The 25,281-nt window shown below is 37.6% G+C and overlaps 1 protein-coding gene across 4 annotated transcripts in view; it reads left to right on the top strand.

Annotated features, from left to right (window-relative positions):
• Positions 1-25,281, top strand: part of LOC124121458 — a 40,791-nt gene that overhangs the window by 3,057 nt on the left and 12,453 nt on the right. The window contains exon 1 of one of the 4 annotated variants that reach the window (XM_046484459.2): positions 719-741. The exons of 1 other annotated variant lie outside the window; for it this stretch is intronic. The gene's annotated coding sequence lies outside the window, so the exon portion shown is untranslated. Of the gene's footprint in view, positions 1-718; positions 742-15,515; positions 15,856-23,329; positions 23,446-25,281 lie in introns of those variants that run through there. 2 more of the 4 variants (XM_046484457.2, XM_046484458.2) reach the window with 2 other exon arrangements.

Raw genomic sequence — 25,281 nt, 5'->3', positions numbered from 1 at the left:
ATGTGTTCAGATATGAAGTAAAAAAAAACAGAATATGCCACCACACCCAGCCCGACCCATCCTTCCGAAAATGGGAGTAGAGTTTGTACCTTTCAACAGGAAAATTTAAAAAAAATGTACTTAATTTGCAGAATTAATGAACTAAACTTTTATTTTACCATTTTGAAGTTGAAGTTGAAAGGATGATCTTGAATCGAATACTTAATTGATAAACTTAATATATCTTCTTAAAAAATGTACGACAAACTCTTGAAATATTGCCATCATAACATCCTCACTAGAAAAACCCATGTAATTTGACACACAATAGCATTGTTCCAATCTGACCAAAATCTACATTTGAGATTGGCTGTGACAGCCAGAGTTGCCAGCTTGGACTAAAAGCATTAAATACTGTCATATTTGACCTTTACTGTGGTAAAGGGAACAGAATCATCAGCTGGGGATGTTGACAAGCTTTAGAGGTTCGGCACCAGGAAATGGCAGCACGCTGGTGATGGAAGATAAGGCATAACTAGGAATTGTCTCGTACACAACAGGAAGCAAAGCCACTGTACCACTTTCAAATTGAGACATGGTATCATCAAGCATTTTCCGGTTTTAATGAAATTTGTTTAATCGTGGTGCTTTAAAGTGGTTTTTGTCCTGCATGATGTGGAGGGATGCACAGTTGGAGTTGGTACTAGTGCAATGGTAGCAACGAGGCTGGTTTGATATGTACTGTGCTCAGCCTGTATAATGGTGAGTGGAGTTTGTTCATGCAGACCTTAATTGTTGAATATTTCAAATAATGAAATTCAAAGTTCATATCTTGATGTCATGCCCTTGCAGTATTATCAATTGTTTACAACAAACTAGCTCTTCTCCATCACTGGTCCTCAGAAATATGTATAAAAGAAAGTATTTCAAGTTACAGCCGTCTTTGTTTGTCCTGCTTTCTTCTGATTGAAACATGTATTGAACTAGTGCAGTCAGTTACGAAATGATATTTTCCTGGACTCTAAATCTTTCACAAAGTTTGCAAGACTTAATGAGGCCTAGAATAAGGCAGTTCGGTCTTAAATTTGAACCTGGCTTGAAAAGTCTTTTAAAAGCCTTGAATTTGGCAACCACTGTTAACACTGCTGTTAAAAGTATATATTAAAATTATTTTTCCTCTGATAATGTGTTCATGACATCATGAAGCAAAAGAGTAGTCCAAAACATTGATATTAAATAACATTGAAACAGTTGACTTGGATATGAATATTTTATAATGTGTATTTGGATGTACAAGTGCAACCATTATGACAATGAAATGGAGTAAGTGTCCTTATTAATCTGTTTGAAAGCACATTAGTCATACTTTCAAATTTGAAAATGGTGAACAGTGCCTTGAAGAAGGTTTTAAATTGGTTGTTCATGTTTTGTATGAAGGTAGTGTACAATTATCGTCATTGGTTAAACAAAAAGCAATATTTTAGAGCATTTCCAATTAATGTAATAAACAGATAAACATAATTTTCAAGAATTAAAAATAAATGAGTAAAGCATGTGTATCTGTTAGAAATGAGTTAAACCCCTCCAAATCTATGGTTGATTAATTTATCTGCTATCCATCAGTATCCATTAATTAGGAACCTTAAAAAGCTAATATTGTTAATTGATATCTTGTAGAAGTGGTTTCATGAAAAGATGATGATTGGGTCATGTTAATAATGAATAGAGAGAGGCAGAGAAGTAATATGACACTGTAACTATATGTCAAGATATGAACATAGGAATGGTGTTGCTTTGATGTTATCTTTGCTGTGCATTTTGAATGACATCTATTCATAATTAATGGACTGTTGATTGACTAAACTCTGATTGATTTTAGAGGCTGTAAATTCTTTGGTTCCTGGTATTCCAGCATGTGCCATGTTATGAATGTTTAACACACCTTTGCTTGGTCGTTAACTGAGTAGACGTGTGTTATGGTGGCACCATGGCAATTGTTGTACTGGAGTTCTTCAAGAAGACGTCTTGTTTAAATCACTATGGTGAAATGGTCATTTTACCTGCCTGATAATTAATGCCATGCTAATTCTGAAACTACTTAAGTTCTCAGATTCCCTTTAGAAATTAATGAGATGTTTTTGTGTTGCCACATCTGTTCTGTTGGTTGGTGATGGGCTGTGCTAAGATATGTGTAAAACTTTTATAATGGCATGTGCAGTGAAACAGTAACAGCTGAAACACGTAATCACAGAAAAAAATATTTTGAGGACGATCTATTGAGCTGTGATTTGCATCACAATAAATGATACTGCTCACAGTGTACTTTTCAACAGAAAAAAACTATGAATACAGCATGTGCTTTTGTTGTAGGATAATAAAAGCATGAAAATTTAAGTCATGTATATTTGTGTATGGGGGAACTATGTCACAATATTGTATGATATTTATATTTATTTTATTGGTTCCTATAATTTTGTATTGGGGAACTGAGAGTTTGGTCAAATACTTCCCTGTTGGCATCCTGACATGATGAGCCGTAGACAACAGGTAGGTGTTCATGTGTTGTAAATCACGTATGTTGATACAGTATTTAAAGTTAAGCATGACAGTCAAGGGATACTTGTTGTTACTCCTACATTAAAACGCTAGAACAGCACATCCTCAGGACACAAGGACTACCTTTACAGTTAAAACACTTGATATGTTCTTGTTTGTTTGTTGTTTAACGCTTCACTCAGCAATATTACAGCTATATGATGGCTGCTATGTTCTGCTGTTGCACATTTGCCTGTTGACCAGAACCAAGAAGACTTTACCTTGTTCGATAGGTACTTTATTTGTTATCTACCATATCAGGACAGTCATCTGGTTGAGAGAAACAGCAATGTGATTAATAGTTTACTCTGGTTAAATATCTTGTGGTGGACTATAGTGGCAGCATTTTTGCATCCAGGATTTGTGACAGTAAAGATAATATCCAGATAAATTTATGTATATCATGATAAGTTTATTTATCCAGATATGTTTATGTGTGAAGATAAAGTTTTGTGTCCACATAAGTTTATATAGATGTTTGGACCCTTTAGAATATAGGTTCACGAACTACCAATGAAGAGAAGACAGAACAGTACACGTTTTTTGTACATAAATTTGTACATTATTTTTGTGGCTTTGTTATAAAATAGGTTCTAATCTGAAACCTGTGATGATTTCTTCAAAAGATGGAAAGTGATTTTCAGGTTGAAAAACTTTGAAAATCCTATTCACATGTTGTAGCTTAAAATCACCATGTGCCATGTTGTCTCTTGAACTCTGCTTGTCAAACAGGTTTGTTAAAAGTGCACAACATTCTTAAATGATGCCGAAATAATATGTAATATTTTTGTCAACCATTCTGTCAATGATTATCTCCCTTTGTATGTTGATAGTCGACAGTGTAAACAGGATCTCTCTTGTTACCTTGAGAATTTAGCTGTTGAAATGTCTTGAAAGAAAATATCACATTTACTGGTGTTTTTTGTTAGGCTAAGATGAATGAGGAAGCGACTCTTGAGCATATTCACATTTCTCAGATGGTTGTATATATATCAGATTATTTTTTAATATCTTGTATCTATTATAAAGCTTGAGCATTGTGTGAGGTATATTTTAAAACTTAATATACAGGGAATTTTCGAATACATTTAATATAGGTAGTAGATATCTAATAAAGAATAAAGCTCAATTAATTCTTTTGGTATTTTTCCATATTTTCAACTTATGCTAATTGCTAAAACTAATCATTACTATTAAAAAGAATTTTGACAGGGTAGTTGTGGGAGCTTGGAGACATTTTATGGCCTTAATATGTATCAGTTTACTTTGTGACAGAGGAGACAGAAGATTTCTTGAAATCATGTTACAATAAAGATTGATGGTTATGTCCTCATTATTGAACAATGTATATTTGAAAGGCACCTGGTGATCAACAAGCCCAGACTTGAGTGACTACTTGCTCTTTTGCTTGCTACTTTTGCATTAGAGTTCCTGATATTTCATGCTTATCAGCCATAACCACATGTAATAAACAATGGTTCATAGCCATCAATGCTAAATAACCAAACATTTAAGCGTAACACAAGCTTCTCGCCTGAAACAAAGTTGGAAATGTACAGACTCGTGACAATTATCTTTTAGCTCATCTAGCCTTTATTTGCTGTTGATGTGCCATGTTTAACATTCGAGGCCTATAAACTTCCAGAGGGCATTGTGGAAGGGGAGTGACTAGTTCCTAGTCAACCTTGTAGCAGAGGGAATGGTGTCAGGTGCTGACACAGGGAGAGGATGGTTGCTCACTGGACCAAATCCAGTCCCATTTCTCTCGGTAATGGTTGACAAACACTGTTTCCCCAGGGCTGAATGAGTAAGCCCTCAGATGGAATTTGGGAACATTAATGTAGTACTGGAGGGTAGTCACCCTTTGAAAAGAAACAGTTCTATCTTTCTTCTCGTGTCATACTGAAAAGTTTTCATGTAGATATATTTTAATGGTTTTGTTTGTTTGATAGTGCTGTTTGAGTAAACATGCATTTGTCCTTTCCTTTTTATTGTGAATTATAAATTTTGCAAAAATCAAATTTGGCAAATAAAATATTTCATTTCATAAGAGACATGTATGAATTTGCAATGTTAGCATACCTGTGTCAATTTGTTTGAAGAGAAAACAAGACTTTTTTTTTGGTACTGACCTTGAAATATGGATGATGAGCAATTTCTAGTCCTTAAAATATATATGAAATATTACATAGCCAATATTGTGGAAATTAATCATGAACGACACACAATGCACAACCCCCAAGTTAATTTATGATACTGCTTAGCAAATATTTGTCTATAATTGGTATAAGTGATGGGATTTGAGATTTATTGTAATCCTGAGATTACTCTATATTTGTGAGAGTGTTAGTATAGCTGACACAGCTTTCAACAATATTCTTGCAGCATAATGACTGGATATCAAAATGTTGGCTTTTACATGTGTGACCATTTGCCATTATTATTTATGTTCATGCTGCATGCAGTTTGGTGTATAAATTTAATCATTTTTGTAAGTCTTTTTACAAATTTTGAATTTCCCATCTTACATGAAACAAGTCACCCAAGAAATAACCATGATGAAAGGAATCTGGCAATCTGAGGCTGAAGTCAATCCGTTACACATCACTGAATAAGACATGGTGAAATGATGCTTTTCAGTTGACGGAGCAGGCAAAGAAATGGTGTATCACATTCATAGTACACAGCTGTTTGATACGCATCAGTATTCCATGTGTGAAGCAGGGGTACTGTCTGACTGTAGTATCAAGCATGTTATTCAATAGCCTTTGTGTTCGAATGTAAGGCTCAGCCATAGGATGCCTCATATGAAAAGCTTTTGGATAAAAATATCAACTAGAAGTGTCTAGAAAGAACATATACATGAAGATATGCAATTTACTCTAATTCATGGGACACTTTTGTGAGACATGAAGTTTGACTTATATTTATCGAATTATTTTATCAGATTACTGCCTTAAAGGCATATTAGACCGTGTGAGAGTAAACTGATTATTCATGAAAAATGAAATCCCATTATATGCAGTGCTGTTTGTAGACATGGTTGACATAAGAATGTTTCAAGTTGTAAAAGTCTAATAGTTTGGAATGTTTGGAACAAATATTGTAATCTGTGAATGATTGAACCCCTGGCCATTACAGAAATTAATGGGATGTTATGGTGTAGGTCCATGTTGAAGCTTGCATGGAATTGACATCAACAGGAGAAAACTGCTTTACGCTCCTGAACAAGATTTACTTTCCTGGGACCTCATGAATAACTCCAGTTTCAAAGGCTGCAAAGAATTAGCCATTAGTTCGGATAGTATGCAATTAATCTTTTCATAAACATTAAATTCAAGAAAGAAAAAACAATCTACCTGAACAGACCAGAATCTAGTTCTAGTCTGGTTGCTTCTAATTGATGGTGCTGAGAAACTTAAATAGTATGAGACCTCAGTGACGATGACAATAGCTTTGATAGGAAGAAGGGAAGTGCATGAACATTGTTCCTGATGAATCGTGTTTCATGCTCCAGAGCTCCTGGTTAAATGGAGAGGAACAGTTTACCAGCTTCTGAATTCTGAATGTAGGTTTCATAATGTAAACTTGGATGGAAATGGATTCTGCCTTTTGCAATTACCAGTGGCAGTCAGCATCCAGTCAAGCATTGCTGAGTTCTTTGATTCAGAGTTTGAAATCATCTGAGTTTGAGCATTGTCTTGAAACATGAACTTGACAAATGATCATGATCAAGATTATTAAAGCATGTGTAATTATAGAGAGAATTATTTTTGATCAAAAGAAATAATTATTTTGTGCAATGGAATTTCCCTTAATGATACAACAGTAACGAAATGCGAGCCAAGAAGTTGGGAATTTGAATTTAAAGAGTAGACACAATCTCTATTCTGCAAACAACTCAGGTCATTTTGACCGCAGTACACGACTGTAGCTTAATATATTTGTGTACAGTTATCCCTGTGCAGGTAACTGGGAGAAATGAAATCATTGAAGCGTTACAGGCCGCACATCGTTCTTAATGCGCTGTTAGATTTCCGTCTGAGAATGCCAAAGCTTTTAGTTCACCAGGATACAATTGTCAGTGAATGATGCTATTGGCGTATTGCATTAGTTCACAACACACCTGTTCTTAGAAGTGTTTTTTTCATAACTCGTTTTTAACCAGCCTTTGAAAGGACTGGCCCTTATGTTATGTAATCCTCCTTCCAAGTAAGAGGTGTTTAATTCAGGCCTGCTTTAGGGCACTTCCCCACTTCAGTGAATAGACATTTGCAGAAAACAGCATGAATGTGTGATCTGAAATAAATGGTATCCACAGAGTAAATACTTTCAGTTTGTCTTTATTGGGAATGGGAGGTACAAATGGATGTACAAACAAGCAAGTCTATGTATGTGAAAAACTTATAAATAATTACTTAGTGGATTCTGAAGAGAGACAGCCTATTAGGAGACATTAGGACACTTTGACCATTAAACAGATGCCCTAAAATGTTAGATATGAATGTGATTGATTACTTTCAAACTAGAAAGTGTTACCTTAGATTGTGAGGCAGAATAGCTGGTTGAATTTGCTAGCATAAGAGTTCAGTTTGAAGAATCAAAATCTAGCAAATAAATAAATGTTGGAATATCTACAGTTCAGTTTGGAGAATCAAAATCTAGCAAATAAATAAATGTTGGAATATCTACAGTTCAGTTTGGAGAATCAAAATCTAGCAAATAAATAAATGTTGCTATATCTACAGTTCAGTTTGGAGAATCAAAATCTAGCACATAAATAAATGTTGGAATATCTACAGTTCAGTTTGGAGAATCAAAATCTAGCAAATAAATAAATGTTGGAATATCTACAGTTCAGTTTGGAGAATCAAAATCTAGCAAATAAATAAATGTTGGAATATCTACAGTTCAGTTTGGAGAATCAAAATCTAGCACATAAATAAATGTTGGAATATCTACAGTTGAGTTTGGAGAATCAAAATCTAGCAAATAAATAAATGTTGAAATATCTACACAAGGAAAGAAAGCTGCAAAATCCATGCTGATTTGTGCCATTTTGTACAGTCAACAGGTTTGCTTGCCAGTTCTCAGCTGTGTAATTAAGGTGGATGAGGCAAAGTTCTGCTTGACTGATGAAGCTTGCAATCATTGATGCATGACTGCTTCGATTCATAGACAGATTGCTATGATAGGCAAGTCTTCTGACACTAATTTGTCTGCCAAGGAATGAGAACCAATCGGTTAATGTCTGAAGGATTTGTATGCCCATACAAGCCATTTTTCATTTTGCCGATAAAACATGTTCTAATGTGATCTGTGGTTTAGCCACAAATCATAAAGGATGGATATGCACATAGTACAATATTCCCCTAAGAAATGTAAATTGAATATATATATGACACTAGTTGTGCTTTACCTCGGAAAGAGTTTTGTATTTGAGGTTGAACATATGTTACACCTTGGTTCCCAGGTACCCACTGTTTTAAACCTCCTGCTTGACAATCCTTTATTTCTGCTTCAGCCTAAAACTTAAAAGTAAATTTCTGACATTTAATATTATAAGGTGTATGGTTTCTGCAGAAATTGCACAGATAATGTGTTGTCACTGGTGCTGCAACAGTGTTGCAAGTTTTCCTTATGTGGGTTATGTTACAGGATGTGAAAACTATATGGCTCTGTAGGCCAGTTCAATGTTGAATTAGGAAAGTCCGATGTTCCAGAGAATTTCATATTCACCAATTGTCCTTTCTGAAAGTGCAGTGAATAACTGTTTTAAAATATATTTTTCTGGTTTCTTGATTACATTGTACTAAGAGGTGAAATGAATCAGGTTCCTCTGTACAGATACAGATAAGAGGTACTGTGTCCCTTCCATAATGGGCTGCCATTGATTGGATTCATTCCACTTACAAAAGGTGATATGCTTTGGATAACTTGATGCTCCAATGTACATTCCTGTTCTATAACAATAAGTCAATAGATGAGAACTGTCTATCATGTCACCATTTCAACCCAGAGTTGTAGTATAGGGAGGCAGTAAACATGGTTGTACCAGCGGTGGTATAAAGGGGACCCAGAATTGGTTTTCATGGGGTCCATAAATTGCTGCTACTATGTCAGCTGATTCAGGTGGGATAGGGGCTACCGGGGACAGGTGGGGGAGGGGTACTCAGAGACAGAGTGCCCTGTTCCTCGTTGACTCACCTGTGCTAATGGCAGGTAGCAGACAGGTAGGCCAGGTAAACGAGCCGCAAACTGGCGGGCAGAATATGTAGGATTGTGCTGCCTACCAACCAACACACCTGAGTGCTTCTCTTTATTCTTGGGTGTGGGAATCGGGCAACGCGAGATGCATTTGCTTCTGTTTCGGTTAGCTTTACATTTATGTGGATTCAGTTTTTTTGTGATCTGTTCAAATAGCAAGTTGAGAAAATTACTTTGCGCTTTGAAGATGTATGTTGTCTGTGCCATGCTGCCTAAGTTCATCCCGGGTAGGTGATGCTTAATGTTTCGATAAAAGGGAATGAAATTGCAAAGGGATTTCCATTACATGATGCATCCTGGGTGACTGGCCAAGTGTTGAAAGCAAATCAACATGCATCTACATGATCTCAGCATGGACCAAGTCACCTCCTCTACTGGCAGTGGAGTGGGATACTTTGTGTGTCATTAAATACAATCATCTCATAGTGTGTCATCGCAAATACGCAGAAATATCACAATTAGAAACATATTAGTTTTGTGTTTGATGTTGGTTCTTAGTTGGTTCTTAGTTGGTTGGAGAATACAGGACAAAAGATTAACATCTTCAGTGATCTGCCTAAAATTGAAAGGCCTTTTAATTAATATGTTGAGCTTGAATTCCTGCAATGTTCCTGGAAATGATGCAGTGAAGCCATGTTACAATATGCATCGTGATGCTCTATTCACAATGTGAGTCAAGTCACAATACACTGAGCCATGTTACAAAATGCATCGTGATGCTCTATTCACAATGTGAGTCAAGTCACAATACACTGAAGCCTTGTTACAAAATGCATCGTGATGCTCTATTCACAATGTGAGTCAAGTCACAATACACTGAAGCCATGTTACAAAATGCATCGTGATGCTCTATTCACAATGTGAGTCAAGTCACAATACACTGAAGCCTTGTTACAAAATGCATCGTGATGCTCTATTCACAATGTGAGTCAAGTCACGATACACTGAAGCCTTGTTACAAAATGCATCGTGATGCTCTATTCACAATGTGAGTCAAGTCACAATACACTGAAGCCATGTTACAAAATGCATTGTGATATTCTATTCACAATGTGAGTCAAGTCACAATACACTGAAGCCATGTTACAATATGCATTGTGATGCTCTATTCACAATGTGAGTCAAGTCACAATACACTGAAGCCATGTTACAAAATGCATCGTGATATTCTATTCACAATGTGAGTCAAGTTACAATACACTGAAGCCATGTTACAATATGCATTGTGATATTCTATTCACTATGTGAGTCAAGTTACAATACACTGAAGCCATGTTACAAAATGCATCGTGATATTCTATTCACAATGTGAGTCAAGTCACGATACACTGAAGCCTTCTTTCAATATGCATCGTGATATTCTATTCATAATGTGAGTCAAGTCACAATATACTGAGCCACATTACAGTACAACACCAAAACATGACTGTTCAGATTCTGGTTGATGAAGTCAAATTGTTGCACATATCAGTACAGAATCAAGTGTATCTATCATGTATCATATCATTTCAGCTTTGAATGTTGCTGTACTAGATTTAGTCTGTCTCACAGACCCTAGAGAATACACTGAAAAAGGAGTCCAACTCAAGTCTAGAATGATATGGCAAGTCTAGATTGCCTCAGCTCTAGAAATTAAGAATTGTTCTGAGCTCCATTTGGATTTCTTTTTTGTGTGTAGATATGTTTTTTAAATAAGATTACCCGGTACTTTATTTCTGGGACTAAATGTCAGGACTGTGACGTCATGGGAGAGTTGGTTACATTGGGATCATTCTTACAGTTTGTAGGACATTCCTATAAATATGTAAAGTGTGGAGTGTAGTCTCAATGGCTGGTTGAAACAAGTGCATGACTAAAAGGATGATTCTGAATCAAATAATAACTTAAACTATCACATACAGTATGCATAAAGCTTAGGAAATATTAGTTTGATCTCATCATTGAAACTTCTGTGAATGCCGGCACAGTCTAACGATGCACAACTTGCGAAAGCTACTAAAAGGGCCGTAGGGAAGTCCTCACTTGGCATATGGGCCTGAGTTATGATTGAGAGTTAAGTGGGAATATTTGGCACTCTCTGATACAGTTGACTGGTGGCCGACCCTGAACTAATCATCTGGTGTTATTCTATCAATCATGGTGGACGATGAGGACACAGCTTCTAGGATAAAATGTCACTGGTGGTTTGGTTTACCAGGAAGATAGTTCAGTCTACATCGGTAGTGGAAGCTAAACTTGGCTCCAGACCTTGTAGGAAATTAGCCACTTCGTAGTTGGTGATTGGGTCCTTACTTTTCCAGGTGAATATTCAGATATGGCTCATGTATTTTGAGAAACCAGCAAATAAATAAATCAGATGAATCAATGTTTCAAATACCCTCAATATCCTGATGTGTAGCTAGATGAATCTTGTTTCTGATGGAATGTAAGCATACTGAATATATGGGATATATGTGCTGTATATCAACAGACAGCAACAAACCAAAACTGTGTGGTACTGGTACACATCAAGTAAAGCACCTCACACATGCAACACTACTATTCCAGTGTATTAATGCCAATATCCTACTACATGATAGGAGTTGAGAAAAGACAGGTGGACAGGGATGTAGCTTCGTGGTATGGACGACCCAGGTGTGTTTCCCCACCAGACTTCAGCAACGCGTCCCAAGCCTGTGTCTTGAATGTACAGAAAATTATATAAAAACTCAAATTCTGGTTGGTTTTTGTCCAAGACTGGGATGCAGATGATGAAGTGCAGTGATGGTGTCACCAGCCGTGATAATCCCAACTTTTATAAACTCTCAACTCTGGGTAAAATACAAGATAATTAACCAGTTCAAAATGGCCATTTTCAGATCCTGAAAGGATGTCTGTTACACTTCATTTCAAGAGGAACATGTGGCATGGAAATATTCCATACAATAATTGTGTTTCTACTTTTGCTGGACCTTGTTTCCTGGTCATATTGTCTTGTTATGGACTTTGTAGACAATAACAGGATCACAAGTACCACAAGAAGTAGCAGTTTTTTGCTTCTGAAGTTTTCTTTGGATCAGATGTTGAATAAAACACTTTTCATGATAATTGAAAGTTTGTTAAAGGTAATGATGAAATGCATTTTAGTACTATTTGATACTTGGTTAGACTATCACACCTTCACCTTCACTTGTCACTCTTCTGGGATTTTTTGTGTGGAGAAATTTATAATTTGCAAAGTAACCAACAAAGAAGTGATGAACTTGGAACACTGCCAGAGTGAACTTGATGTCTTGATGATTTATTTAAAGTTTACCTCTGATTGTAAGTGATGCTGTGAATCATGTTAAGTGTTGATCAGCTACATGTGAAAAGGCTGTTCTTAAACACGTTGGATGCCTCTAGAACCTGGCCACTTGTCAACATTTGGCTCCTGAATATGTTTCCAGATTCCAATGAAATGTTATATATCATAGCGGTTTGCCCCAGGATATATTGACAGGGCTTGTGAGGAGTCATGATGGAAATAGTTTACAACTGGCGTCTGTAGATCTTCCCGGAGCACCTTATTCCTAAATCACTTGGTTTCAATGGCATGATTGATAGATACCTTCAAGTACTGGTTCACGAACATTACTGGTTTTTTCTATTTGAAAGATATGATAGAGGTAAAATATCAAATTTGAAATGAAATTGCTATATTTCTGGTACTGAAAACTCCTGTCTGAAGGTACCAAGATATCAGAAAAGAAGGTAGGTCTTTGGTGACATAGGTCATTGTTATGAGGAGCAAACACTTTGCTAACTAAGACTACCCCATCACTCCACACCTAGGTTTAGAAGGTGCCATCAGTAAATATAACAAACCAGTGTGCAAGCAGGAATAGATTTGACTATCCCCATATGTCTTTCCAAAACAACTTCATGGTGGTGTATTATGAAACTCAAACAGACTGTCTTAAGCAAAGAAATATTTCTTAACTTATTTTCCCAGAACTCCAATATATAAACATGTAATGGAGTAATTTTTCATTTATTGAAACGTGTGAAACACATGTAGGGGATGCTTTGTTCTTCATAAATTTCTGATCAATAAAACAAGTTCATCAGAAACAATCACATATGTTGCCAAAATGGAAAATTCTGATTTTGAAGTTACAGAAAAAATAGAACTCCATTGATTCATATGACAGGTGTTGAATTTATGACCAGTAAGTGAAGGCTGAGGGATTCCTAGTATTGATTCTGTTGCTTGACTTAATCTCACATCGCATCTGTTGACTTTCAAGCAGTTGGATAGCTCTTTTATACCATTGTGATTGACAGTCTATGTTTGCAATAGTTTTGTTTTATGGGTCATAGACAGTGCTGTTATACAGTGTTAATTAGCATAAGTTTGATGATTGGCTGTAGCTGTTCACAACACGGCAATTAGAACCACTGTGGCTGTAATTGAGTTGGATTGAATTGGCACAGATTGGCAAGAATTAAGAATCAAGGAAAAAAACAACACAATTTGATTTGAGTGAGAAATTATCTATTCTAGGGATCCACCATTATTCTTGGAAGGGGTGGAGGGGGCCGGGATGTCTGTTAGAGATAGGACTTGTTTCGGTTACTGCTTCAAACTGTTCTCCTGTGAAAAGAGGAGCCATACAGTTTTGATTGAGGACACATTGTTTCGGGATAACCATGCCTGGTCATGAAAACAAGTTATTTTCTTCCATATATCTTGCATATGTTGTATGTCATGAGAATGACCAATAGTTGGGCCCTGGTGTGTTGGTTGTTGATCCCATATTAATTATGTTTTGTAAAAAGTAATAATTCTGTCGTAATTGAAAACGTGTATGTTCAGGGGGTGTCCTGACATGTATTTATGATAGTATAGCATAGTAAGGAGTATTTTATCATGGGCTATTAGTACTAACTTTCATGCAGTCTCTACACATGTATGTCAGTATGCAGCTTCATTGTTGATTTACTGGCAGATAAGATCACTTAGTTTAAAGAACATTTTAGTGGGTTTTTTTAAGCATGCAAGGAAAATAGTACAATGTTGGGAGGGGGCAGAAAGACGCTATTTCATATATTGATCGTCTTCAGCGGGTAGGAGTGTCACTAAGTGGGATTAGATCCATGTAAAACAAGTTGGCTAGATTGAGACAAGACAGTATACAGCTCATGTTTCCTGTAGCATGGAGCAAAGTACAGACTATGGAATGTTTGTTACTGCATACAAGGTATATGATGGCAGGCGTCCTTTCTACTCACCGTAGTTCATGTACCAAGATTACCCTGCCAGATTAAACTGATACAGTTAAACTGCTGTAGATGAATTTTGTCATCTGTGTGGCTTGGCTGTGGAATTACCAGACAGAAAGGTTGTGAATAACATTATTTTGGTTGTGTAATGTAAAATGTTGAATAATGGGTAGCAGTGTATGTGTCTTTGTGTTTAGATGTTGATATTATTATCAATCACATCTTACTTAATTCAGGCATATGAATTTCTACGTTGTTAGAACAAATCTTTTTTTTAATCAAATTTACATTGAAATTAGTTACAGACTTTTTTTCACTGCCTAGAAATGACTACTCTTATCAAGGATAATGTTCAACAAAGACAGATATTATGAAAGATGTTAGCCCAACTGAAGATGAAAAAGTGATGTTTCTGATTACCTGATGAAATCACAGCTACCTGTTGAATTCTACCTGTAATAAAACCAAGCTTAATTGCAGGTAGCTAAGGGAGCCATGGCTTTATGGGACTGCCATTGCCCTTAAAATATGCTTGAAGGAAACACCCCCACCGGCAAGTGAGATCCTTCCTTGGTGAAAGTTGCAGGTTCAGATAACAGATAATCACTGTTTCCTTGAAATTGGTTGCAGAATGTCCAGGGAAGGAAAAAAATAAGTGTATACATAAAGTTTGTGAAAGTTAAATTTGATCAGGAAAATTTATTGGCATTTATGGATGTAGCTAAAGTAGGTTTGAAAATTCTCAAATCAAGTAATTTTCAAAACATGAAAGGAATTTTTTCCAAAAAGTAAAAGTTCATGATACAATATGAATTAAGAAGTAAGCATTTATAAGGTTTCTTTTTGAAAAGGAAAACACTGTGTTGAAAGCATTGGTGCTCACAACTGCTACTGAAACATTCAGGCTTCTCAGCACCAGTAAATGAGTATGTAAGTAGTATTTTATCCAGCCAATTATGTGTGGGGTTATGCAAGAAGCAGGTAACTGCAGACTGTTGAGTTAATCTGGTGCCAGGTTTTATTGTGCTGAACCCCAGGGACCTCTACTCCTTGTCACAGATGGAGTTGCTGGTCCCAGCTCAAAGTTCAAAGAGATTGAATTCAGGTATGGCCCAGATCCTATCAGCATGAGACCCAAGCTCATGGATTTGGTTGGTCCCAGGCCTCCACGCCTGATAGTCGTCCATTAAGCGAACCGCTAGCTCTGCCTCTCAGCAGAATACCATGTGACAAGCCGTTTGAAGCACCTCGATTCATTTCGGGACTCGTCAGCTACCTGTCTCTTAAGTCCGACAGTCTCTCTCCCTGCCGGCCTGGCTGCGACAACAATGGTTTATCGTTTATCATCCTCAGTCCACACACACGGGGATAGGATTCGCTCAGACCTCTCTGATTAAAACTTTCTATTGTGCAGGCTTGGCAGCAAGTGGCCTGTTGAAAGACTGCTTATTCTTTTGTGGGGACTTTTTTAAGTCTTTGGATCCAGACTTTCTGTTGACATGCTCTTGTGATTCTAAATATAGAGCCATTGAACTAGTATTGACTAAGTGGAGAGGCTCCGTGGCACATGTTGGTACGCCTAAAAGAGATATACAGTTTTTACACCAACATATTTATGAAGCATTCTGTTCAGCAGTCGAGGCTAAGTTGACGTAATCAGGTAGCACAGGAAAGCGGAATCGAGTCACGGTCATAATCACAGGTAGCAGGCACAGAGGCAGCAGACGGACTTGCTAGCAGACGACACTCTCTCTCTCTCTCTTCATCATGGTAAGTTTAAATGTCTTAAATCTTTCTTCCCCACTTGGTATTTACTGTTTGAGATAGTAGCTACAACCACTTTTTGAAGTTGTACAAGTTAAAAGGAATTTGTGATGTGACACAGTCACTTTCTTAGAATGATGGACTCAACTCATGGGACACTCCCACCTGTACAGCTCTCCTGTGTTGCCTCACTATAATGCCCTCAAGTCAAGCAGCCACTGTCTTTGATCTTGTGGCTCTTTGTTCTACTGAACTGAGCTGGTTGCCTACTGTTTATTCTCTGTTTTATTTCTACCTTTATTCCCTACTTGGTTTATATAGCTCTGTCACTGTTAGTCTTATAATGAGGCAATTGGGTGCATGTATGATGCTATGTTTGCTCGATGTTGAAGTATCAATGTCATTGGATGAAAGGGCAAGCTACAGGTGTATTTATTATAAGGGGCACCTGTTGTACCTGCCAAATCTTATGGGGGCACCCAGGTGCTCCTACATTTATACACGTTATCAACAACATTACCAGGAAATATGGTCACCACACATATTTTATGAGTTAGATTCTTGATTTCTATGGTTGCCTGCATCTCAAATCATTATCCGTTGTGAGGCCTAAAGGGAGAAAAGTATTTGATAGGAGTTTGAAATGCTGTGACTCAGAAGTAATGGAGACCTGACCTGGTTTCTGATAATACCATTGCGAGTACCTCCTGGACTACCCTGTGGCAGATCCAGGCCACAATACTCCGTTGACTCTGCTACCATCTCCCTCCTGGTGTTCAGTCACTAGTAGGCCCCCTCGTTCCCAGGCTTGTCGGCTGGCTGGTTGGCAGAAAGGCCACTTGTTGATACCAGCATATTTGCTCTGCTATGATAGGCACAAGTTATTGATTGGCTTTCCTTCACTGCCGTCTAATTCTCATCTGTTAGAATCAATTCTCACTCACAAAACCAGTTTCCTATATACCTAGAAATGTAAGGGGGACAGTTGATATAAGATTGAGGTTTGTCACTGTGACATGCGTTTCAGGCAGCCACAGAACAGCCTATGGAAGTTTGATTGTCACTGCTACCCCACCCACAAACAGGCTTTAATTTCTGTCTCCACAGGAAAGGTGGCTTTGTCTGCAGCTGTTGCAAAGCAACTTGAAATTATTCCAGATTTTATATTGGGTTGAGAAAGAAGCATATGTTGCCATGTCTCACCAGGCTGTCTCTGCCAGTCTTAACACCAAGTGAAGAATACGACACAGCCTAACTACATCCAGTGTAATACGAAACTTGACATCAGAATGTAGCGCTATCTAATCATATCATATATGGTGTTATAATATTGATCCCAATTTATGAGAACTTTCTAAGTTTGAGTAAGGTAAGCTGGTAGATACTTGCTATGTTAATGTCATAATGTTAATGTTTAATATGGTTAAGTTTTAGTTTAAGAATTAGAATAATAAACAATCTGCTGAAATTGTAGAGATTTCTGTGACCACAATAATGTTGATGATATTTATTATCATGAACCATTTCAATTTGTCTTCCAGTATTTTAATATTTTAGGTTATCATGTAACAAGATTTCATCCTGTCTAAATTGCTTCCCCAGATCTCATAAAAAACTCACAACTTTTAATTTGTTAATGTGCCACACAGTAGAAGAATGCCTAGTTCTCTTTGAAATACAAATCTTTGTGAGCTATCCTAAGTGCACTGCAGGTGTGGGAGCCAGGAATGGGACCAGTGTATTGGCATGTAGATTTCAGGACAGGAGGTGTCCCCTCTATTTATCAAGGTCCAACCCTCTGTTCCTGGGACTTGATAGATAACATTGTTGTCAGGTTTTCTCTCCTCACTCTGTGTGCTCATGACTTGAAGTCATGGAATTATGGGGGTGGCATTCTCTTTTACACAGGGTTCATAAGGGTCAGGAAAGACTGGAATAGTCATGGAAGTCTACTTGTGCTTTAACAGGCCTGAAATAGTTTTGGAAATAGAAACGTGTTATAAAGTCATGGAAAAATATATATATATACCAGTAACATTTCTCTGGTGAAATCAGTGACAGGAAAGTAAGTACCGGTAAAGCCCAAACATCAGCCGTTTCCTATGTTATTCGGACTTAACACTTTTTAGAATCAATTGATTTATAACTAGGGAACTAGACTTGAAAATATAGGACTTTTGATTTATAAGTCACTAACTAGTTTATCTGCTTATGAAAGGAATTTTACTTAGTCTGGGCTAAAATGTTTCCTTCTACTAGCCCAAACATGGCGCTATGAAAGCATCATTTTCGGTAGAGTTTAGTGCAATCATATGGACAATTGTAGCTGAGCTTACTTGAACAAACAGAATTTGACTCGACTCAGGCTTGGGACTACTGGCTGAAGTCACAGACTATGTACTGAAGGGTTGGGAGTTGATAGTTCTGATGCTATTATATATCTGGCTTCATGTATCTATCATATGTGGAAACTTCCACCAAGTGGTCCCGCATCCATGAGAAGTCGATTCTTGAAGAGAACTATTGAATTTCACAGCAGAACTCACCAGTTGATTAGGGTCAAGTCTTTGTCAGGTTGAATGTGGACATACTAAATATTCTTGTATCGTGCAACTAAATATTCTTGTATCGTGCAGATACAGGTCTACACATAAGGTTATTTTTTGCATGCTTTAAATGGAAACATTTGAAGTGCATTGAAGTGGGTTCAACAATCCCTTCTATGTGCCGTTCAGGGAGGGCACGGGGAAGTTAATTGTGCATGAGTAATTACGTTTGCAGGTTCCAGGGACTGAACATCCATGATAAGATAACTAGTAAGTGCCTCTAAATCGCAGATGATTTCCTGTTTAGAACTTGTATTACAACCTGTCAAATATAGTCACGGAAATATTTACTCTCTGGTAGTCTTTTCCCTGTTTCCTTCATGATAAATCTTTTATCAGTTTCTGCTTAACAGAATATATCACATTCCAGGCATCAAGGGCAATTGCCTATTTGGTTTAGCATACTGCTGTGTGCAGCACAACTCTTGAAAGTGCTTGTACCGGTAATGAATATGTTTTATATTCGTTTCTATCTTCCTCCCGGACAGCTTTGTCTCACCACAGTAATGTATTTTACAGACATTTGGCTTTTGATGAAGAAAAGAATAAATTAAGTCACGACAAAAGCTGTCTACTGAGATTTTTAAAATACGTTTTTGTGACAACATGTAATTGAATATCACTCTCAATTGTTCATGTTTTTCACAAGGATATCTGTAAACATAAGTTTAGTCTTGAAAGAATTTCCATGGACTGTGGGCTTGTAGGTAGTCCTGGAGAAAATCTCCCCTTTTCAAGGCCAACCCAAAACATGATCTTAGGCAAACCATTGCAGTCACTCTTCAAACTGTTCATATGCACCATTAGGACAATGCCTGTAGCAAGGGTAGACATCATGGGCTAAATCCAAGTAATCCACTATTCATTTGAACAAATTTATTTGTTGCTACTACATTCTGGAAGGAGACTATTAGTCCTTGCTATTTATCACTAGTCTCAGACTAGCAGAACTGTACAGTGTCAAAACTTGTATTCAGTAATTTGATTAAATTAAAAAACCTATGACTTGATGATATTCTTGAAATTCAAATGAATAAGAAAACTGAATCAGTTGTTGAATGAAAGTTGGAGGTGTATCCCAGTGTACGGATCAGAGGTAACCAACTTTATATCATGTTTGAGAGGTTGGGTAGATTTACAACAGAATATAAGTTGAGGCACTGCATGCTGGGCAGCATTACATAACAGGGAAGGGGTTAAGTCTGTACATCCGAGAATGTTGTTCAAACAGACTAGCCACTTGAAGCAGCCAGTTTGTGGGGGAGAGAAGGAGGGGTTGGCAGTCTCATGGCTTCGTGGCCATTGTAGTCAAAAAGGAAGCAGATAAGAAGACTTGGGTCATGCGACTCAATAAGGACCAGTAGGGTCGTCAACATGCATGTTTGGTAGGACCAGGGATAAAGCGAGCACTTGGTGCTCCAGCCAGGAAGTGTGATGGTAGAGATTGAGGGACCATGCTGGGAAAGAGAGGACAGTAATCAGGGCTGAACACAATTCAGTGGACTTATGTCTCTTTAAGTCTTTTAAGATTCTGTTAGGACGAGAGACATTGATGTGTTTGTTGTGTATAAAAGTGCCAACACTGACTGCTGATTCAAGGACAGTGATCAGGATTGAGCCTCAGTGAATGATGATGCAAAGTTGGTGATAATAATGTCATACCATTTTTAACTCAAAATCTTTCTGGACCCATGGTTATTTTTTCTCTCCCAAATCAAGTAATTGATGGTAGATGAAAGAACTAGTGTAATGTTTCATGGAGAACTATTCCTGCACCACCTTACACAGTTGGCAAATGTTCCCCTTAGTGACTCAACAGATTTTAAGTTTCTTTGACAAAGATTTATTAAGGAATGCATGATCTCCCATCATAAGAATGGCAACGATTCACACTCTATCATTATTTCTACTGGTGTCTGTTTCGGTGTAGGGGTTGATATTGGTAGCATGTGCTCTGGGTTGTCAGCATGAGGAGCGTGGAGGATTGATGTCTTCGTCAGCAGACATCACCAGGCTACATTATTAATGTACCTGCCTGTATTTCATAATGGAACATGGTTTGGTGTGATGCTCCCGTCAAGACTACAGATGACTCTGGCTGAGATCTTTTGTTCCCCCCAAATAATGTAAATGACAACAATTGAAAATTGAAATTCCTCATAGTCATATGCACAGGGATTTACTTGGGTATATCGATTTTGAATCCGGGGACTCTCAGTAATACATTTGAGGGGGAGCAAGGCATGAACATGCGGCTCCCAAAATATCAATATGTGACTCGATAAAAAAAAAAAATCATTGTACATGCTCAGAAGCCTCAAGCCTACTTGATGAGGGTTTCAACTATTTCACACTAAACATTGAGTTACAAGAGTGGAAATGTCAGTTTATGTAACATGCCGTCTTCAGTTTGATCAATTTAATTATTCCAACACATACTCTTTTTGCATCCCACAGGACTTGCAATATTAATTATTTGTGTGTATTCCCAATGTGTATAACATGCAATATTCAGTGCGGTAAAACCCGGATATGCAGGACTTACAGAAATGAAATCTGCACTGATACTGGAGTGAACCCCATGAGGTGAGCATGCTGTTGTGTAGCACATCCCACAGCAGTGTAATGGTGGTTACAGCAAGTGTGTAGAGAGATAAACCAGTTAGAGATTAGACAATCAAATACTCTTCTGACATGACTTAGGTGATCAATTGAATAAACACAAATACCTTAAAACTAGTCTTCATCTCACTTAAATTATCTGATACTGTGAACATCCGGTGTAGATTAGGTCTTCAGCAACCCATGTTTACCGTAAAAAGCGACTATGCTTGTCATAAAAGGCAACTAACGGAATCGATTGGTCAGGCTCGCTGACTGGGTTGACGCATGTTATCATATCCCAATTGCGTAGATCAGTGATCATGATGTAAATCACTGGATTGTGTGGTCCATCCTTGATTATTTACAGACCGCCATCATATTGCCGAAATATTGCTGAGTGTGGTGTTAAACAAAAAGCACACAAATTGATTAGCTGATTGGTTTTTCCCTCATCAAAAAGAAGTAATGACACTGAAGTAAAACCACCCCATACAAATGGAGTGTCGGGAGGGGTCACCAAATTTAATCACACCTATTGGGTATAAATGGAAGTTACATGGAAGTTACATAAAAATGGGAGGTCAGCATAATATGATACAGTCCTAAGACTGATCACCCCCCAAACACCACCTCACCCATGATAAAGGACCGGTCCTTTAGTTTGATGATGATGACGTGTATGTCATCAGATTGTTTTGTTTAAGAGACACAATTTCTGCAGGTGAATGAGATTTTGTGTAAGCAACAAGAGAAATTTGAGTCATTTAATGACTGTTCCAATGTTCAAGGCATGTGAAAATGTTATTTTGAAACAGGAGTGTTTCAACCTCTGGAAAACTTGTAGTTGAAATTCCATCCCAGATTGTGGATGTAAAAATACCAGCTATTTAGGCGGACAGTAAATAATTTTTTCCCTGTTTTGAAAGCAGCATCTAGGATAGGGCAGAAAGTTTGTTGGAACAATTGATGGTAATGTTACATGTGACAGTGTTCAGCATGAACATGATCCTCTGCCGGTATTTCTGCTCACGTAGAGCTCCGATCTGGTTCTGCAGACTTTGGCTGCCCAGGTCATCGCAGCCTGTCACAGCGAGAACCACTGAACTTTACTCATGTGCCTGTGTGGGATGCCAGATTAGGCACTGGCTGTTTAGCATACTGCATTGTTCTATTGTTACAAGGGTTGTGGAGGTATTCACTGAGTGGGAGCCGTCATGTGATACCAGGGCTCTCATGATTGTTTTACCTGGCTAGAAACTAAATTAATTCATACTTTGATGTCATTGAACAATGGAGCTTTACTCCCTCATCCTAGATTAAGATGATATAGAAGTAGAATGGGTGTAGAGGGGACATTGTCATGTTTCTACAAGAAACATCAAGTCAGATCTGAAAAATATTGTAATACATAACTTTTCAAGGGAACAAATATGTATATAAGTTCAGAATTCACAAGGCAGAAATTTAAATGAACTATTTGGAATGACAAGTAAATTTGATGTTTCTTGCTGCAAGTTATACCAATTTTTATCATAAAAGTGTGGAAATAATAATCAATTGAAGACAATTTAATTCTAGGTATAAATGATAAATATGGGATGTACAGATACTCATGCTGAAAGATGGAGTAAATGTATTAGTATTTTTCTTATCTCAATGACAACTGAAGCATTATTACACCCATTAAGCCGGAACAGTAAATCATGGGCCAGGGAGAACACAGCCTGGGGGTAGTTGATTATGTAATGCTATAGTGGGGATGGCAGCAGCCATGGCAGATAATCACACCAGCTTAGTCTGCCTCAACAATTGTCTCGCCCCTTTTGCTTTCTATTGTTTTACCTTTATTGCCTTACCTGGAATCCTAGCCTTAATTCCCCAGGTGCCAAACTGAATCTTAATCATGTTTATGGTACCTATTGTTTGTATACTACTACTACTAACTAAGGTGACTGTGCTTGTTAATATTTGTTTAGTTTGTGGACAGTGTCACTCTTCCTGATATTGTGCCTTATAATGAGGACCCGAAGTTGGGGGTTATATAGAGGACATGGAATAAGAAATAAGTGCGACATTCACAGTGCTCAGACTCAGATGGGATGGCAATACAAGGAAGTGAATTTACCCACCTCTCCAGGGCAGTGCTATAATGAAAGTGTTTTGATGGCCGGTGACATGGTATAAGGAGGGAATGCTATATATGTCTCCACTACAAAGAGGATGCTTCAGGGTTTATATATAGACTTTAAAGACTTTGAATTCTGTCATGTCCTAGAGGATTAAGGCGACAGACTGATTCCCTGTGTGGGGCATAGAACAGGTGCCTGTCTCTGCCATACGTTAAGCTTGGCGAACAATACCTGGCTCTGACATTTCCAAAAAACATGTAAGTACTGCTTCTTAAAGTTTAAAACTTCTTAAAGTATTTTGGTAGAACTTTAAGGAAATGTCACTTTCTTAAGTCTTGGGCCTAGGATTTGGAGAGGAACGCTTAAAGAAATAATTAGTTTATGTATGTGTAGTTCTCATGAACAAGGTTTTTGTTGTCAGGCAGAACTATGCATGGTGGACTTAGGAGATTTGAGTTGCTGCATTCCAAGATGTGGTGGATCTGTTACACTGGTGTTGTTTGGTGGTGTGCATGGAACTTAGTTACACTGTACACTAGTCAGGAGATAGTTTGTTAATGCAGGTTCATTCCATTTTACAGTTGATCAATAAGAAAGTGTGGGACTCTGACTGTATATTACATGCATGAAGAATGTCTCTGTCAACTTTACAGAGGGACAATGTTAATGTGTTTGCTACTTCAACCTATATGTTTTTGAAGCAGTATAGAAGCTGTAGCATCAGTGAAGACACAGTTGTGTTGTGGATTTCAACTTCTTTATTCTTTCAGTGCAATACGTGGTACAAATGCTTGATAAAGGTATGAGCTCCTGTAACGAAATGTTGCTTTGACAGAACAAAGCAGGTAAATCCATTGAGTCCACCGTCTTCAATATTTCAACCAATGTTTGTTTTCCAAACAGGATTAATTTATAAACTTTCCTGATCTTTGTTATTTTGGAAATGTGAAATTCTATATTTTTCTCTTTGAATATAATCATAAGCATGTCTTATAAATTTAACCTGAATTCTGCACAATGGGGTGGAACATTCAAGTGTAGGTGTCCTGGTAGTAAGCAACATGTGCATGGGTGTTTTCCTGGATGTCGCCTCCTCAGTGTTTAACCCTCTCACCTCCATGATCGGCTTTAACCCATACCTTCAGGTGCGATGTGGCCTCACTTTGCTCCCTGCCTATGAAAGCAGCATGGAGAACAAGATGAGTTACATATTCTCAGTTTCCAGTATCTTTTCCTGGTTTTAACAAGGAAGACTTTCTCACTGGCTCTGTTAAAAATGTTTTATCCTTTGAACATCTTTCCCAAAGACAAGCTGTGAGTTTCCCGGTATTGGTGTGGACAAGACTCACTAGGTGGTACTTGACGTACATGCCAGAGTCCTCCACTGACATGACCTGCTTCCTTATTCACAGCATCGATGTGTGAAATACAGGAAAATAAACGTTATTCCACATGACCAACACAAGTTATGCAGAACAAATAATTGGATAATACTTTGACAAAATTCAAAGACTTTTGAAAGGTTGTTTCAAAGCAAATAGAAATATATGTCTGTCACATCGTTATGCTGGAAAGCATTTTTGAAATAGTTTCTCATTTGTGTTCTAGTCTATAGCATACTGCAATTTTTAAGTCCTTTTCTTCACCATCTCTAGACACAAGGACCTTCATGGCATTAACAATATGTACATTTTCATTTATTTTCACAAAAATAGTTTCTTTACAGAAATGAGTATTTGAGTATGTTGTAAGTACTATGGTTCCACATGCCTGTAGGTGCTATTGTTCAACATTCATACATGTTTCAGTGTTGCATGTTTTTAAAGAGTTATGGCCTGGGTAGGTCATGGTCATGGGTGCAGTGTATGAGTGGGTATGGTAAACGAGAACACTGCTGATTCATGGACAGTTTCAGAGTTCAGAGGATAGGAAGGCTTTCTGAGGAAAAATATGACACATTTATTTGTGGATTGTGATCGGCACAGATAAGACTGAGGAAAGAGGTGGCAGTATAATAAATTAGAGCTTCAGGCTTATTCAGCACTAAAATTTCCTCGGCAAAGTCAGACGAGTCAGAAACCTGAAACCTTATC

This window comes from Haliotis rufescens, unplaced genomic scaffold, assembly GCF_023055435.1.
Source record: "Haliotis rufescens isolate VD_foot unplaced genomic scaffold, xgHalRufe1.0.p SCAF_19, whole genome shotgun sequence".
NCBI lineage: Eukaryota > Metazoa > Mollusca > Gastropoda > Lepetellida > Haliotidae > Haliotis > Haliotis rufescens.
The sequence above is the reverse complement of the archived record's forward strand: the minus strand, read 5'-3'. Positions and strand labels throughout refer to the sequence as shown.